This window comes from Coregonus lavaretus, assembly GCF_964263955.1.
Source record: "Coregonus lavaretus genome assembly, chromosome: 23".
NCBI lineage: Eukaryota > Metazoa > Chordata > Actinopteri > Salmoniformes > Salmonidae > Coregonus > Coregonus lavaretus.
Window position 1 is genome coordinate 33,602,077 of NC_140010.1, and position 18,080 is coordinate 33,620,156.

Genomic DNA, 18,080 nt, shown 5'->3' on the forward strand with positions numbered 1-18,080 from the left:
AAAAAAATGTAATGCTCTGATCTGGTGGAAACGTCATAAAAAAGGCCTACATGATTACTTCTTATCCTTGCGCAAATAGATATATTAGGCTATATTGATCTCTGGCTCCCTCTTTAGTAATTTGTGTGTCTTCATTTGTAATCGCAGTGCTTAAAGCCTCAGACAAGCTCAGTAGCCTACATATAGTTGATTTTATTCAAACATAGGGTGTGTCTATATATGGAGAAAAAAATATGCGTTTAAATATTTCAACCAATAAATTGGTTGAAAGAACAGACGAATATCGGTCTACCAAGGTTTCTTTTGTCGGGGACAGCCCTAGCGTATTGTCACCCTCCATCCATCTCTCTACCCCACTTCTCTCTCCCTTCTACCTCTTTATCTCGCTCTCCTTCCATCCCGCTTCCCCAGGCCACCAGCAGTGTCCTGTGCTCTCCTGTAGGTAAACGTGACCCTGCTTGGCTGAAATCAATAGGTTCCCTTCCTGAATTAGTCAAAGACTCATAAGGTCCCAGTGTAAGGCGGGATTCTACACTCACAGAGTCTAAAACCGGAGTGTGCAGGATGTGTGTGGGTCTGACCCATTACTTTGAAGTACGCTTTCGAGTACGTAGGGCTACAAAGTCCTCTAAAACAAAAGCAGTCATCCATACCTATTTGAGCTGCACCAGCGATCATTGTAAGGCCTACAGAATTTGAATTTGTACAGTGCCGCCATTTTTGCATAGTGAGTCTATAGAAAATGTATCCAGATGGGTTGTCTAGTGTGGAATTGACTGTGTGCGAGTTAAGGTTGTTAGCCCTTCACAGGAATAATATGTTCTCTAACACCATTAATCGCAACAAACAGCTTTTCCTCACCACAAAACTGACAATACATCCAACATGAAACACAATGTAACTTGACACATTCAGGTGGCAAGCTAATAATAGGAACATGGTTTCACCATTCACCTTTCATTCACTGTTCACATACCAGCAAATGGATTGTCATGTTTGGCACTGCCAGTGACTTTAATAAAATAACATATATTTAGCTCCCGCTCTTTCCTCTGTATCACACTATAAGGTCTGACCTAGATCCTTTTCCCAAATGAAACAAGAAAGTGAATTAATGAATAAATCAGGAGTGGGGGATGTGCTCCATATTCTCTGAACCCGGTGCCCTCGCACAGCGCCTCACTACTACAGTGTCTGGGTGGAGGGACACAGCCTACCTGGATGTGTGTCGTACCTTCTTCAGCTAAGGATATAACAGATAGAAGTGGTGGCTTTTCACACACACAAAAAGGTACATGCACACTACCATCTCCAGCAGAGTTCATCTCGCTCGCTCACCCACACCACACAGTTAGACAACATGCACACAGTTACATGCCACACACTTCCTCGTACAGAGATATTCAATGTTAATTGGGATGACTTAATACCTTGAAGTCTTTAACACTGTGTGAGAACGCGCTACAGTGAGAGGAGAGAGAATGTGTGTTTATGTTAATCTGTGGATTTCTTGAACATTATAGAATTAAGATTACAGCCAAGATTCTCATCCGGTCTAAATCAGATCATCCGGTAGAATCAAGTCAATGTAGTAAGAATCCTTCAATGACAAAGTCAGGGCAGAAATAGCAGTTCATTCATTATAAATCACTTACAGACAACAAAGTTTACTGATTATACTGCATTCAATTTTTTGCCTGCATCCACTCTTCCTGCTTTGTTTCTCCTCTTCCACATGTTCTTTCTTTCGGTCTGTCTCTTTCTTCTCTCCATCCCTCTCTCTTTCCCTCCCTCTGTAGCAGATTAGACAGGGTTGCTAGTCCCAGACTAATCAAAAGCCCTTGACGGCTCCACTTTAACAGGACGTCACAACACATCTGGGCTGCTATGGAGTTCTGTAACACGTGCATCCTGTAGTACTGCGTGTGTGTGTGTGTAATAGGAGTGGGCGATATACCGGTTTGATAGTAAAAACCGGTATTGTGCCGCGCCATGATATGGATTTAGCAATATCATGGATACCGCGATTTATTCAGAATTCATAAATTCGAATTTTGCATCAATATTTTTTTGTTCCAAATTTCAACTGAGTGATAGTACTAAGTAGCTACATCTTTTTTTTATTTTTTTTATCCAACCTTTCTTGGTTCTTACGAATAAAATAATGTATGTTAATATGTTGACCTATTTTTATGAGCGCACGTCGCATGCACTTGTTGCACGCATGTAGTGCTAGCAACAAAGAAGTGTGCAGGCAGCTGCAGTTAGGAGGCAGGTTAACTATTGGGGGAAAACTTTACAATCCAGGATGAGCGAAAACACAGAAATTGATGTTGCTCAAGAGCAGGAGGATAAATTGGTTAAGAAGAAAGGGGGCACCTCTGTTGTTTGGAACTGGTTTGGCTTTAAAATCTCCGACCCCGACCAAAACACTACCCTATGCAAGTTGTGTCGTCGTGTTGTCTTAGCAAAAGGTGGAAACACGACCAACCTGTTCAATCACTTAAAAAACATACATGTCCGTGAGTATGAACAATGCACCAGAATGCGTGAGACAGTAAGCCCAGGAGCTCGCCCGAAGACAAGCCAGACTCGCACTCAACAATCAATTATATCATCATTTGCTGCCGGTACTTGCTATGAGAAGACGAGCAAAAAATGGATAGACATCACAGCTGCGATTACAAATCACATAGCGAAGGACATGGTACCGATTCAAACTGTGGAGAAAGAGGGGTTCAGAAAGTTGATTCAAACTCTGGACCCAAGATATGAGATCCCGAGCCGCAAATATTTTAGCCAAAAATGCCTGCCACAGCTTTACACAGAATGCTGGGACAGAGTTTACAGTGAGATAAATAACATTCCATTCTTCTCCACTACTGCCGATCTATGGTCAAGTCGTACCACAGAACCTTATATAAGCCTCACAATCCATTACATAGACGGTGACTGGAAACTGAAAAGTAAGTGCCTACAGACGTCTTATTTCCCAGACGACCACACCGGGGAAATAATTGCAGGTGGGCTGAGGGACATACTGTCGTCCTGGGGATTAAAAGAGTCGCGTCAAGTTTGTATGACGACCGACAGCGGATCGAACATGATCAAGGCATTGCAGCTGAACAAGTGGGCAAACCTTGGATGTTTCGGACACAGGCTGCACAATGCTATTGGTAAGTTTCAGGACTGTAGCCTAGGCCTACCCTGTATGATGCTTATTATTAAGAAAAAATACAGCTCACATCAGCCATGTACCGTAGGCTAAATCTAAGCACATCAGATTTGTAAAATGTGTAACAGTTGAATGTAAATGCCGTAAATCCTCAAACAAAGATTAAAAGTTATATTGTATTGTGATTTCTATATAAAAATGCATTATTATTAATTATTATTGTATTGTGATTTGATTATTTTTCACCCTATTATTTTGATTTCTTATTCCCAATTTCCAGAGAGGAGTGTCCAAAACGCTCCCGGGCCACAGGGGTGTGCGATTTCCCGGGCCACAGGGGTTTGCAAAAAGGTGGTTAGCACGTTCTCATACAGCTGGAAAAAGCAGAAGGCCCTGATGACAGCACAGAATGAACTAAGCCTGCCCCTGCACAAGCTCATCACAGAATCTCCGACAAGGTGGGGATCTCGTCTGAAAATGATGGAAAGAGTCCTGGAGCAGGAAAAGGCCATTACACAGGTCCTGGCAGGGGACAAAAAGACACGGCACCTTGTACCTACCTGGCAAGACATCCAGGTCTTGGAATCAGTCACAGCAGCACTGAAGCCACTCCAGGACTTTACAGATGCCCTGTCAGGAGAAGCGTATGTGAGCGTGTCCTATTTGAAGCCTGTCATCAATCTGTTAAATGCAGAGGTTCTAAATCTGAGCAAGGACGATACAGAACTGACCAAAGAGATCAAGATCAAGGTTCTTGATTACTTGAATAACAAGTACACTGACCCTGCAACAGATGAGCTGCTCTCCATGGCTACCTTTCTAGATCCAAGGTTCAAGACCAGGTACATGTCCGCTGAGAAACTGGAGGACATTAAGGTATTTATTCATTTGTTCTTGTTTTATTGCTTCAAATGTAAAGCACTTTGGGCTGCATTTTATGTATGAAAGGTGCTATACAAATAAAGTTTAATTATTTTCATTTTTTAAGGTGAGAGCTGCCTCAGAGACCGAAGCCCTCCTGGTGGAGAACACAGCCCTGGGAAAATCGTCTCTTGCAGAGGATCACACTGACAGGGAGAAAGAAGCTTCCACTGCTCATCAATCAGGCAAGAAGCCCAAGAAGAGCCTTGGGAGCTTCTTTAAGCAGACCAGCAGTGCACCTGCCTCATGTTCAGAGAGGCAGATCATTGAGCAAGAGCTGAATAGCTACATTCTGGCAACGGCAGCAGACAGCGAGTCTGATCCTTTGGAGTGGTGGCGATTTCACGGATCTAATTTTCCACGTGTGAGTTGTCTGGCAAAGAAATACTTATGCATCCCTGCCACAAGTGCCCCCTCTGAGAGGGCATTCAGCACTGGGGGCAATGTGGTGACATGTCACAGGGCAGCACTAAAGCCAGAAACAGTCAACATGCTGGTATTCCTGGCACGGAACTTGTGAAGAAAGTTCTAGTGAAGATTTGTTGATATTGTTGATAATTGATGGTTGAGGCTTGAAAGGTTTAGTTTCAAACGGTTAGTTTTTTACATATCTACGGACCGTAGCCAAAACAAACACACGTATTTGAATTTGTAATTACCTTATTTTCTTTATCTCCTGTTATTTTTTATTTAATTTTACTTAATATCTAATTTATATATATATATATATGCCTACCTACCTCATGTTTACGGAATGCATGTTTGCACAATACAAATAAAAACTTTTCAGGTCCATATGGTCCAATGCCTCACTCTTTCTGGTTATATAAGGTTCAAATACATATTTTTCCTTAACTAATATAATTTAACCAAGAAGGGATATTAAAATGTGATTCATATTTTTTTACGTCATATATCGTGATATCATATCGATATCGTCTGGACAGTGGAAAATATCGTGATATGAATTTTAGCTCATATCGCCCACCCCTAGTGTGTAAGACTAATGAAGGCTAACAGGTAGGAAAATTATTAATAAGTTATTCATGTTGGCTAGACGCCAAGCCGCGTGTAGACTATCCCATCTATGCGGGTGCACTTGTGTTTCCATATTGTTGTATAATACTCTCTGCAAACTACTGGGTTCCTTTCTATGGGCTAACAGTAACTCCTGTCAATACAGTGAGCCAGCCAAGGCAAAGTGGCACAAACACCTGGTCTCATTCGCTCTCCCAGACAAACACCCACCCACTCATGCCCTCTGCTGTTTCTCAGAACTGACAGGTATCCATCCATTGACCCAGGTAGCCCTTTTTGTCTTGGTTTTTCCTTTTCTCTTCATCATCCCTCTATCCTTCTCAATCTCATCATCACCATCTTTGCCTCTCTCCATCCCTCCCCTACTTTCTTCATCTCTCTCTCTCATCCTTCCCCTCTACCATGACATCTTCCAGAGGAGCAACGTGACTGTCTCCAGTCCCCCAGTTGTCTCTCATGCCTCCAGATAGCATGACTCAGATGATAGCTCATCCCGTACGTGGCTCTGACGTGAGCATGACCAGCACAAACTGTCTCTCACACACACACACACACACACGTTTCCCCAATATACATTTAGAAGCGGCACATCGCGATGCTAAATCGTGGCTGCCACACTACAAAAGAAAAATAATGGTACAACGTTTTCAGTGTATACTTAAACGTCTAGAACCAGATATAAAATATGTAGAAAAGATAATGGAGCAATATTTTTTTTAATAAGGTCATCTTTGAGAACTAACAATCCCCAAAATAAAAGCTAAACAGTCAGTGAAAATCTAAAATAAAATAAAAATGTAATGACATGGGGCCACCATTGATTTTGTTATAATGTTTGAGTTACTCAGACAGCATAAGGACAAGGCATAAGCCATGGCAAAATATGTATAATTACAGGAAACTAGCTTTAAAAATGGTAAAACGTTCTCTCTGCCCCATGACAAGATGTGTAGAATTGCAGGAAATTTGCTTTAAAGAGGAGGGCATCTAAAACTGTGCCATTGGCCACGCCCCCCCCCCTCCCCTCAGCTTACTCTCCCAATATCCTAACCTTAATCCTTAGGGTGGAACAGCGTTACATTTACCTTAGACCAGTGTCTAGGGAGATGTCTTACGGACATGACTGGAAAAGCCATCAGGCGTCAAACGACATGGAACACACAGACCACATACTGCATGACCTCACTGCATCACAGGACAGGACAGCTCAGTCCGTCTGTGGTAGACGAACACAGAGACATTATGAAACCACCCTGTACAGAACGAACACACACCCCAGACATGGCAAACCACACTCATACACAGACATGAAGTATAGCCTACACCAGAGATCATCAACTAGAGTCAGCCGCGGGACGATTTTTTTTTGAGCGGATGGTTGGGGGGCCGGAACATAATTACAAATAATTTGTAGACTGCTAATTGCCGCAAGAAGGCCAAACAGATATACTGTAATAACAAAAAAATCAAATCAATCAAATTTGATTTATAAAGCCCTTTTTTACATCAGCAGATGTCACAAAGTGCTATACAGAAACCCAGCCTAAAACCCCAAACAGCAAGCAATGCAGATGTAGAAGCACGGTGGCTAGGAAAAACTCCCTAGAAATATTTGACAAAAACATAATATCAAACCTTGCTTACATTTGTATATGATCACGTGTCTCTCTATTATGCGTGGAAATACTTGGGAACAGATTTTCCAAATTAAGCTGATTTCCTGGTGTTTTTACAGTTTATGTCCAACAATGGAAATAAAAAATAAAGTAAAACATTTCAAAAGCGTTTTGATTTTGCTCTGAAAACTTTGGGGGCCAAATAAAACCACGTTGGGGAACCCTGGCGTACACAACCACACACTGGGATTGGATCACACACAACAATTATTTTTGCATTACACACACATTCCATATCACACTGCAACATGCAAGCACATCTGCAACATGCGTAAAACACACTATTTGAATGTGTAAGCACACACTCTAAAAGTCCCCTTAACTAACACCCAAACAGACTGACTCACCACAACATGACAAACAAGGGTGGGGGAAACCTTGTCGTCTCTGTCATCTAAATGCAAATGAGAACTTGCGTCACTCGGCTCACTCTAAAGAGAGATCGTTATTCTCTGGGAATGAGAAGAAATAACTTCAGATGAGATGAGATGGGGGACATAACACAGACACTAGTTTAGTCTTGCAGCCACCTATGCTAATTTGTCATAGGCACAATATTTCATACCAGCTGATTTTGTGTTCCCAATCAGTGTTCAACACTTAGTGAAGAGAAACAGAGACCGAGCGCGAGAAGAGAGGCCGCGAGAGAGAGTTGTCTGAACATCTATAATGGCTGAGTGTGTGTGCCACTGAATACAAAAGCAAAACCCAGATATACAGTGACTTGCGAAAGTATTCACCCCCTTGGCATTTTTCCTATTTTGTTGCCTTACAGCCTGGAATTAAAATTTTTGGGGGGTTTGTATCATTTGATTTACACAACATGCCTACCACTGAGCGTGCATAACTACCCCCACCCCCCAATACTTTGTACAGCCACCTTTCGCAGCAATTACAGCTGCAAGTCTCTTGGGGTATGTCTCTATAAGCATGGCACATCTAGCCACTGGGAATTTGCCCATTCTTCAAGGCAAAACTGCTCCAGCTCCTTCAAGTTGGATGGGTTCTGCTGATGTACAGCAATCTTTAAGTCATACCACAGATTCGCAATTGGATTGAGGTCTGGGCTTTGACTAGGCCGTTCGAAGACATTTAAATGTTTCCCCTTAAACCACTCGAGTGTTGCTTTAGCAGTATGCTTAGGGTCATTGTCCTTCTGGAAGGTGAACCTCCGTCCCAGTCTCAAATCTCTGGAAGACAAACAGGTTTCCCTCAAGAATTTCCCTGTATTTAAAGCCATCCATCATTCCTTCAATTCTGACCAGTTTCCCAGTCCCTGCCGATTAAAAACATCCCCACAGCATGATGCTGCCACCACCATGATGCTGCCACCACCATGATGCTGCCACCACCATGCTTCACTGTGGGGATGGTGTTCTCAGAGTGATGAGAGGTGTTGGGTTTGCGCCAGACATAGCGTTTACCTTGATGGCCAGAAAGCTCAATTTTAGTCTCATCTGACCTCAGTACCTTCTTCCATATGTTTGGGGAGTCTCCCACATGCCTTTTGGCAAACACCAAACGCGTTTGCTTATTTTTTCTTTAAGCAATGGTTTTTTTCTGGCCACTCTTCCGTAAAGCCCAGCTCTGTGGAGTGTACGGCTTAAAATGGTCCTATGGACAGATACTCCAATCTCCGCTGTGGAGCTTTGCAGCTCCTTCAGGGTTATCTTTGGTCTCTTTGTTGCCTCTCTGATTAATGCCCTCATTGCCTGGTCCGTGAGTTTTGGTGGGCGGCCCTCTCTTGGCAGGTTTGTTGTGGTGCCATATTCTTCTCATATTTTAATAATGGATTTAAAATGGTGCTCCGTGGGATGTTCAAAGTTTCAGATATTTTTTTATAACCCAACCCTGATCTGTACTTCTCCACAACTTTGTCCTGTTTGGAGAGCTCCTTTGTCATCATGGTGCCGCTTGCTTGGTGGTGCCCCTTGCTTAGTGGTGTTGCAGACTCTGGGGCCTTTCAGAACAGGTGTATGTATACACTGAGATCATGTGACAGATCATGTGACACTTAAATAAAGTCCACCTGTGTGCAATCTAACTAATTATGTGACTTCTGAAGGTAATTGGTTGCACCAGATCTTATTTAGGGGCTTCATAGCAAAGGGGGTGAATAAATATGCACGCACCAGTTTTCCGTTATTTTCATTTCACTTCACCAATTTGGACTATTTTGTGTATGTTCATTACATGAAATCCCAAAAAAAAGTGCTGTTGACTTTGCCCACTGTACGCGCTTTCGGTAGCCTGATTGTGTCCAGACTGAAGAGAAATCCACACACAATGCTTCCCTGACCACCTCCTGAAGTGGCCAGCCAGATCTGAACACAATCCACCCACAATGCGACTTTTGTGCGTCTAGACCCGTCTTTTCAATGCGATCTTCGTATTCTGATAGCAGAAGTCGCATGTAAGTGTCAAGTGTAGACACAGCCTCACTTTAACGTCATTGTCTGGCAAGTCCTGATGGACTTTATTGTGAAAATACAAAGAAGATCTTTAGTTTACTTGTCCCGATGCATACCATGATTTATGAATGGCAATATGATACTTTATTCAGTCAGTTCGACACCATTTATAAACTAGTCAAGCTTGCTGTTCGTCAATCAAAGCACAGTAAGCCTATGCGCCAGAACTTCGTGGCTGCATATGAAACACGCAACAGAAAAGAATTAAATGTGCCAGAAAACAACAGGCTAAGTGGATGTCGACTCATCATTACAACATTATATGGGACGTGCAAACTGACTCACGTAGACGATGAAGGAGCATCATGCTCTCTCCCTCCATGGAAAGAAGTTTGACTGCAACCACAGCGTACACAACACACACACACACACACACACACAGGTACCGGGAGGAGGGACAGACAGCACTGTCAAACCAGCGATGTTTCCCTGTCATCGCTCACTTTGTGACTGACAGGCACCTGTCTTATCAATAGATCATTCTAGCATGAGCGGGCTCGGCTGACTTTTTTTCTGACTTGCGAATTGTAAAAAAGTAGCCTAGTTAATTGAAGTTGAAAAAGTACATGGCTGAAAATGTGTGCGGAACCGGCTTTATAGCCAACAGCCGGCGCTAGTGGAAAACACTGAATATAACATAGACCTATCTTTAAAGGGCTTCATTTTAGTAATAAGAGGGATGGTAGCTAATTGAATCCCATCTGCCAACTGAACCTCTCTCTTTAACACATTCTCATAACTTTAGGTCATTAGTCCTGAGGGAGAGAAAGAGAGGGGTAGGGGGAGAGCATGAAAGAAAGAGTGAAATAGTGAACGAACGAGTCAGAGACTGAGTTAGATAGAGAATAAGAGAGATGAGAGCGAGTGTAGATAAGAGAGAACATTTGAGATTGAGAGAGCATGAAAGAGGGAAGAAAATGCAAGAGAGATGACAAGACAAATGAGTGAAGCCAAAAAGAGAACTCATGCTACGAGTGAGTGAGTCGGATGGCATGAGAAACAGAAAAAGAGGGTGAAATATTGTTGTGCAGTGATAGGGTGGAACGGAGAGAGGAGGGGGGGTGAGACAGAAAGAAAGTTGTGGTATGATAGATTGGCTGAGAAAGGATGGAAGAGAGCGATAAAAATAAAGAGGGAGCTAAAAAGACAGCATGAGAGCTGAGGGGGTTGAGGCAGGGAGAAAGGAAGACAGTGGTGGTAAACAAGGCAGAGACAGAATGAAAGCAGGATACGAGAAAGAGAAAGAGCGAGAAAGTCAGACAGAGACTGACTATCTCTCTTTAATGAGACACCACAGATAAAGAGCCAGACAGACAAATAATAAGAGATGGGAGAGAGAGAATGAGCGATGAAGGCACAGAAGAGAGAGCGAGAGCAGGTAAACAGTCAGCCTGCCCTGGGGAGCCTCTGGTCTCCTGACTCTGTAGTGACTGGCTGGGCAGATCCAGCAGACATATAAATGAGCCCCTGTCACCATGGTGCTGTATCCCTCCTCCCTCCTATTACTTCCCTCTATCCATCCATCCATCCCTCCTTCTTGGCCCCTCCTCCCCAGCCCCTTTGACAGGGCATTCATCCTCCCCCCCCTCCACCCACCCATCTACACACAGTGAATTAGTCAAATTAAAAAGGGTGGCACCTGGCCCCCTCTATGTGGACCAACAGTACCCAGCTGTTCAGTGCCTAAACCCTCCCTGACCAATGACAGCCAGCTGTGCCAGCCTCTGAACCCAAAATCGGGGCACAGGGCTTTGGCAATGCAACCTTCCTCCCTTTCTTGAGGGAAATCGTATGAATGGAAAGGTGGATGCAAGGGCTCCCAGAGAAAAGAAGGAACAAAATACATATATCAAAGTATTTGAACAGGCTGAGTCTAAATACTATGGCTTTGTAACCTTTCCTTAGTGATCACCAATACTGAGAAATTGATAGGTTTCCACCATCTAGACAGGCCTATTGCTTTCACACCTACAGTCATATTCTCTCTGACTAGTAGCCTAGTAATGAGTGGGTTGTTCCACCTCAAAAAGCACAAGAAAGAAGATTGACACCCACCATCTCAGATTGCTCAGTAATCTTTTCCTTTCCAGTTAGAAACAGATAAGATTAGCATTCCTGAAACAAGTACACTATATATAAACACAAAAGTTTGTGGACACCCTTTCAAATTAGTGGATTCAGCTATTTCAGCCACACCTGTTGCTGACAGGTGTATAAAATCGAGCACACAGCCATGCAATCTCCATAGACAAACAGTGGCAGTAGAATGGCCTTACTGAAGAGCTCAGTGACTTTCAGCGTGGCACTGTCATAGGATGCCACCTTTCCAACAAGTCAGTTCGTCAAATTTCTGCCCTACTAGAGCTGCCCCGGTCAACTGTAAGTGCTGTTATTGTGAAGTGGAAACGTCTAGGAGCAACACCAGCTCAGGCACGAAGTGGTAGGCCACACAAGTTCACAGAACGGGAACACGGAGCGCTGAAGCGTGTAGCACGTAAAAATCTCCTGTCCTCGGTTGCAACACTCACTACCGAGTTCCAAACTGCCTCTGGAAGCAACGTCAGCACAAGAAATGTTCGTTGGGAGCTACATGAAATGGGTTTCCATGGCCGAGAAGCCGCACACAAGCCTAAGATCACCATGCACAATGCCAAGCGTCAGCTGGAGTGGTGTAAAGCTCGCCGCCATTGGACTCTGGACCAGTGGAAACGCATTCTCTGAAATTATGAATAACACTTCACCATCTGGAAGTCCAACGGACAAATCTTGCTTTGGCGGATGCCAGGAGAACGCTACCTGCCCAAATGCATAGTGCCAGCTGTAAAGTTTGGTGGAGGAGGAATAATGGTCTGGGGCTGTTTTTCATGGTTCAGGCTAGGACCCTTAGTTCCAGTGAAGGGAAATCTTAATGCTACAGCATACAATGCCATTCTAGACGATTCTGTGCTTCCAACTTTGTGGTAACAGTTTGGGGAAGGCCCTTCCCTGTTTCAGCATGACAATGCCCCCGTGAACAAATCGAGGTCCATACAGAAATGGTTTGTCGAGATCGGTGTGGAAGAAATTGACTGGCCTGCACAGAGCCCTTACCTCAACCCCATCGAACACCTTTGGGATCAATTGGAACGCAAACTGCGAGCCAGGCCTAATCATCAAACATCAATGCCGACCTCACGAATGCTCGTGGCTGAATGGAAGCAATTCCCCAGAGTAATATTCCAACATCTCTCGTACTCATACTGAGTTAATAAAAAAAGTGGTCAGATGACGCAGATGCTAAGCTACAGGACTGTTTTGCTAGCACAGACTGGAATATTTTCCGGGATTCTTCCGATAGCATTGAGGAGTACACCACATCAGTCACTGGCTTCTTCAATAAGTGCATCGATGACGTCGTCCCCACAGTGACCGTACGTACATACCCCAACCAGAAACCGTGGATTACAGGCAACATCTGCACAGAGCTAAAGGGTAGAGCTGACGCTTTCAAGGAGCGGGACTCTAACCCGGACACTTATAAGAAACCCCACTATGCCTGCCGATGAACGATCAAACAGGCAAAGAGTCAATACAGGACTAAGATTGAATCGTACTACACCGGCTCTGACGCTCGTCAGATGTGGCAGGGCTTGAAAACTATTACAGACTACAAAGGGAAGCACAGCCGCGAGATGCCCAGTGACACAAGCCTACCAGACGAGCAAAATCATTTCTATGCTCACGTCGAGGCAAACAACACTGAAGCATGCATGAGAGCATCAGCTGTTCCGGATGACTATGTGATCACGCTCTCCGTAGCCGATGTGAGTAAGACTTTTAAGCAGGTCAACATTCACAAGGCCGCAGGGCCAGACGGATTACCAGGACGTGTATTCTGAGCATGCGCTGACCAACTGGCAAGTTTCTTCATTGACATTTTCAACATGTCCCTGACTGAGTCTGTAATACCAACATGTTTCAAGCAGACCACCATAGTCCCTGTGCCCAAGGATACTAAGATAACCTGCCTAAATGACTACTGACCCGTAGCACTCACGTCTGTAGCCATGAAGTGCTTTGAAAGGCTGGTCATGGCTCACATCAACACCATTATCCCAGAAACCCTAGACCCACTCCAATTTGCATACCGCCCCAACAGATCCACAGATGATGCAATCTTTATTGCACTCCACACTGCCCTTTCCCACCTGGACAAGAGGAACACCTACGTGAGAATGCTATTAATTGACTACAGCTCAGCGTTAAACACCATAGTGCCCTCAAAGCTCATCACTAAGGACCCTGGGACTAAACACCTCCCTCTGCAACTGGATCCTGGACTTCCTGACGGGCCGCCCCAGGTGGTAAGGGTAGGTAACAACACATCTGCCACACTGATCCTCAACACGGGGGCCCCTCAGGGGTGCGTGCTCAGTCCCCTCCTGTACTCCCTGTTCACCCATGACTGCATGGCCAGACACAATTCCAACACCATCATTAAGTTTGCCGATGACACAACAGTGGTAGGCCTGATCACCGACAACAATGAGACAGCCTATAGGGATGAGGTCAGAGACCTTGCCGTGTGGTGCCAGGATAACAACCTCCCCCTCAACGTGATCAAGACAAAGGAGATGATTGTGGACTACAGGGAAAAAAACAGGACTGAGCACGCCCCCATTCTCATCAACGGGCTGTAGCGGAACAGGTTGAGAGCTTCAAGTTCCTTGGTGTCTACATCACCAACAAACTATCATGGTCCAAACATACCAAGACAGTCGTGAAGAGGGCATGACAAAGCCTATTCCCCCTCAGGAGACTGAAAAGATTTGGCATGGGTCCTCAGATCCTCAAAAAGTTATACAGATGCACCATCGAGAGCATCTTGACTGGTTGCATCACCACGACTGTCTTGGTGTGTTTGGACCACTACAGACGGTAGTGCGTACGGCCCAGTACATCACTGGGGCCAAGCTTCCTGCCATCCAGGACCTCTATACCAGGCGGTGTCAGAGGAAGGCCCTCAAAATTGTCAAAGACTCCAGCCACCCTAGTCATAGACTGTTCTCTCTGCTACTGTACGGCAAGCGGTACCGGAGCGCCAAGTCTAGGTCCAAAAGGCTTCTCAACAGCTTCTACCCCCAAGCCATAAGACTCCTGAACAGCTAATCATGGCTACCCGGACTATTTGCACTGCTCCCCCACCCCATCTTTTTAAGCTGTTGCTACTCTGTTAATTATTTATGCATAGTCACTTTAACTCTACCCACATGCCCAATTTGTAAGTCGCTTTGGATAAGAGCGTCTGCTAAATGACAAAAATGTAAATGTAATGTACATATTACCTCACCTACCTCAACTAGCCGGTGCCCCCGCACATTGACTCTTCACCGGTATCCCCCTGTATATAGCCTCCCTACTGTTATTTTATTTTACTTCTGCTCTTTTTTTCACAACACTTTTTTATTGTTGTTTTATTTTACTTTTTTATTAAAAAAATTAATGCATTGTTGGTTAGGGCTGTAAGTAAGCATTTCACGGTAATGTCTACACTTGTTGTATTCGATTTGCGACCAAGCTTTAACTTCCTGACTGATGTCTTGAGATGTTGCTTCAATATATCCACAGAATTTTCCTTCCTCATGATGCCATCTATTTTGTGGAGTGCACTAGTCCCTCCTGCAGCAAAGCACCCCCACAGCATGATGCTACCACCCCCGTGCTTCACGGTTGGGATGGTGTTCTTCAGCTTGCAAGCTGCCACCCTTTATCCTCCAAACATAACGATGGTCATTATGGCCAAACAGTTCTATTTTTGTTTCATCAGACCAGAGGACATTTCTCCAAAAAGTACAATCTTTGTCCCCATGTGCAGTTGCAAACCTTAGTCTGGCTTTTTTATGACGATTTTGGAGCAGTGGCTTCTTCCTTGTTGAGCGGCCTTTCAGGTTATGTCGATATAGGACTCATTTTACTGTAGATACTTTTGTACCTGTTTCCTCCAGCATCTTCACAAGGTCCTTTGCTGTTGTTCTGGGATTGATTTGCACTTTTGCCACCAAAGTACATTCATCTCTAGGAGACAGAACGCGTCTCCTTCCTGAGCGGTATGATGGCTGCGTGGTCCCATGGTGTTTATACTTGCGTACTATTGTTTGTACAGATGAACGTGGTACCTTCAGGCGTTTGGAAATTGCTCCCAAGTATGAACCAGACTTGTGGAGGGCTGAAAAAAAAATCTGAGGTCTTGGCTGATTTCTTTAGATTTTCCCATGATGTCAAGCAAAGAGGCACTGAGTTTGAAGGTAGGCCTTGAAATACATCCACAGGTACACCTCCAATTGACTCAAATGATGTCAATTAGCCCATCAGAAGCTTCTAAAGCTATGACATCATTTTCTGGAATTTTATGTACACTTGTAAACTATGTAAACTTCTGACCCACTGGAATTGTGATACAGTGAATTATAAGTGAAATAATCTGTCTAAACAATTGTTGGAAAAATTACTTGTGTCATGCACAAAGTAGATGTCCTAACCGACTTGCCAAAACTATAGTTTGTTAACAAGAAATGTGTGGAGTGGTTGAAAAACAAGTTTTAATAACTCCAACCTAAGTGTATGTAAACTTCCGACTTCAACTGTATATCAGTAAAAGCACTATAACTAATTGATAGGTCTGCCATTACGTGCAACCTAAGTGTATGTAAACTTCCGACTTCAACTGTATATCAGTAAAAGCACTATAACTAATTGATAGGTCTGCCATTACGTGTTACTTATGTGAACTTTCACTATCCTCCCTCCTCATCAGGGAGAGAAATTTGAAAATAGCTTAAAGTTGTGTGGGTTTTTGGTAAAGGAATTTCAAGGCACAAGGCAATGTTTCTTAAACTTACAGAGGCAGAAGAATGTCTCCAAAACGAAATATAAGTGTTGCTATTACTTGGCAGGGGTCGTTACTTCCACATTGTGGTTTGATATATTTCTAATACCTTTTAAGACTTTTGTAAAGACCCATTTTTCATCTGTTTGACAAGAAATCAAAGCCTTTGCTTATTCCTAATGTTTTGGGTGGAAAATGTATATATGCCATAATCTCTCAAAAATATAATAATAATAATAATAATTGGTCATTTAGCAGACGCTCTTATCCAGAGCGACTTACAGGAGCAATTAGGGTTAAGTGCCTTGCTCAAGGGCACATCGACAGATTTTTCACCTAGTGGGCTCGGGGATTAGAACCAGCGACCTTTCGGTTACTGGCACAACGCTCTTAACCACTAAGCTACCTGCCTCCCATATAGACTCTTAGCTTTCATTTGACATGCTCCTATGAACTTTACATGTTGGTGTTCATGGGGATTTTACATGTAAATGACCCTAATTGATTACACCCAAATTAGCCCTTTTAAATGTATAGGATTCATATAATCTTCAATAAATATAGTACCTAACATCTGATTTGGACCATAATTCTTCTTAACAATGAATAAGAAATGGGGAATCCAATACAATTATCAAAAGCCACCCACAGACCGCCACACCTCATGCCAATCCCAGTTCTCTATGCTTTTGTTTTACCTTTTTTACTCTTTGTTGAGATGAAAAGGGTACATTGTCGTTTTCTTTTTTAGTTAATGCTTTTCCCAATAAATCATTATTATAGTATTGCATTTGAGCGACAGTGTCTCAAATGTCTTAAATTACCTTCCTCCCTCCTCAACCTTCATACTAGAGGTGACCATGTGAACATGGCATGTTCACACCGACAGAAAGAGAAACAGACACACAATAAGAGGACAAATGAGTGAAGACTCGGGTAAAGGCAAATGTTATAAGACCTTTTCCCTTCGTGAATCAAAGATATCACTGTCCTGACGTGAGATTAAAGTAGAAGTGACTGACGTCTGGCCAAGAAAGAAGACATCATTATGAAATACCGGCTTGCCAGCCGACCTAATTAGGGTCAACTCAACAAGATAATCATTATAAAATTAAAAAAGAAACCAACTCTCGAGTAATAGCTTATTGTCTCAAATGAACTATTATTCAACTAAATCATTGGTTTACGTAGGGTACCATTACCGAGACACTAATGGGAACTTAGAGCACATTTGAAAACACTTTTGAAACTGGTATAAAAATATTTTAGACTACATATAAGAAGTCTGCATATTCATAGGTTGTCGAGTGTACCAAAATAAACAAATCTATATACATTCTGTTATTCTGTGCAGAATTTTTCGCTGTAGCCTAAATGAGCGCTTTCCATTTTGAAGGTATGTAAACATTGGAACAACACTCACCGTCGAGAAGTCAACTTCAAAGCGACAATTGTGAAGAATGTCAACGCCACAGGGAACTCGCTAAGTTGTTTCGCGTACAAAAAAACTGCTTGATATTGATAAAATGTTACAGATAAAATGGTAACAAATGTAACAACCCACCGCATTCGTTTCTTTGTTACGTCATAATCGCTTGAGATCACATATTCCTCGCGTCCTCGCTCCTCGTCTCCTTCTCAAAACCATTTGGATGAGAAAGCAGGAGGTACCTCCCCTTTGACCTTCTCCTCCAATGGGTTTTGAGAAGTAGGCGAGGAGCGAGGACACGAGGAGTATACATTTGAGAAAAGGCCATGGTTGATGAGACGTGAATGGATGTCAATATCAATTTCAATGAGGGGATTCAATTAATCTGGTCCGGGCGTGTTTTGCACCGGGTGAAAGTTGATTGCATTCGTTTTGGATCCGGGATGCATACCAGGGGTGGGCAAGGTGCCAGTTCAAAGCCCACGGCGAAGTCGGCTCAAAACAA

The 18,080-nt window shown here is 43.4% G+C and overlaps 1 long non-coding RNA gene across 1 annotated transcript in view; it reads right to left on the bottom strand.

The window, feature by feature from the left end:
• Nucleotides 1–17,707, bottom strand: part of LOC311098722 — a 63,034-nt gene extending 45,327 nt beyond the window's left edge. Inside the window, exon 1 of the long non-coding RNA XR_014609660.1 lies at nucleotides 17,570–17,707. This is a non-coding gene — a long non-coding RNA (uncharacterized lncRNA). The remainder of the gene's footprint in view (nucleotides 1–17,569) is intronic.
• Between the last annotated feature and the right edge of the window lie 373 nt (nucleotides 17,708–18,080).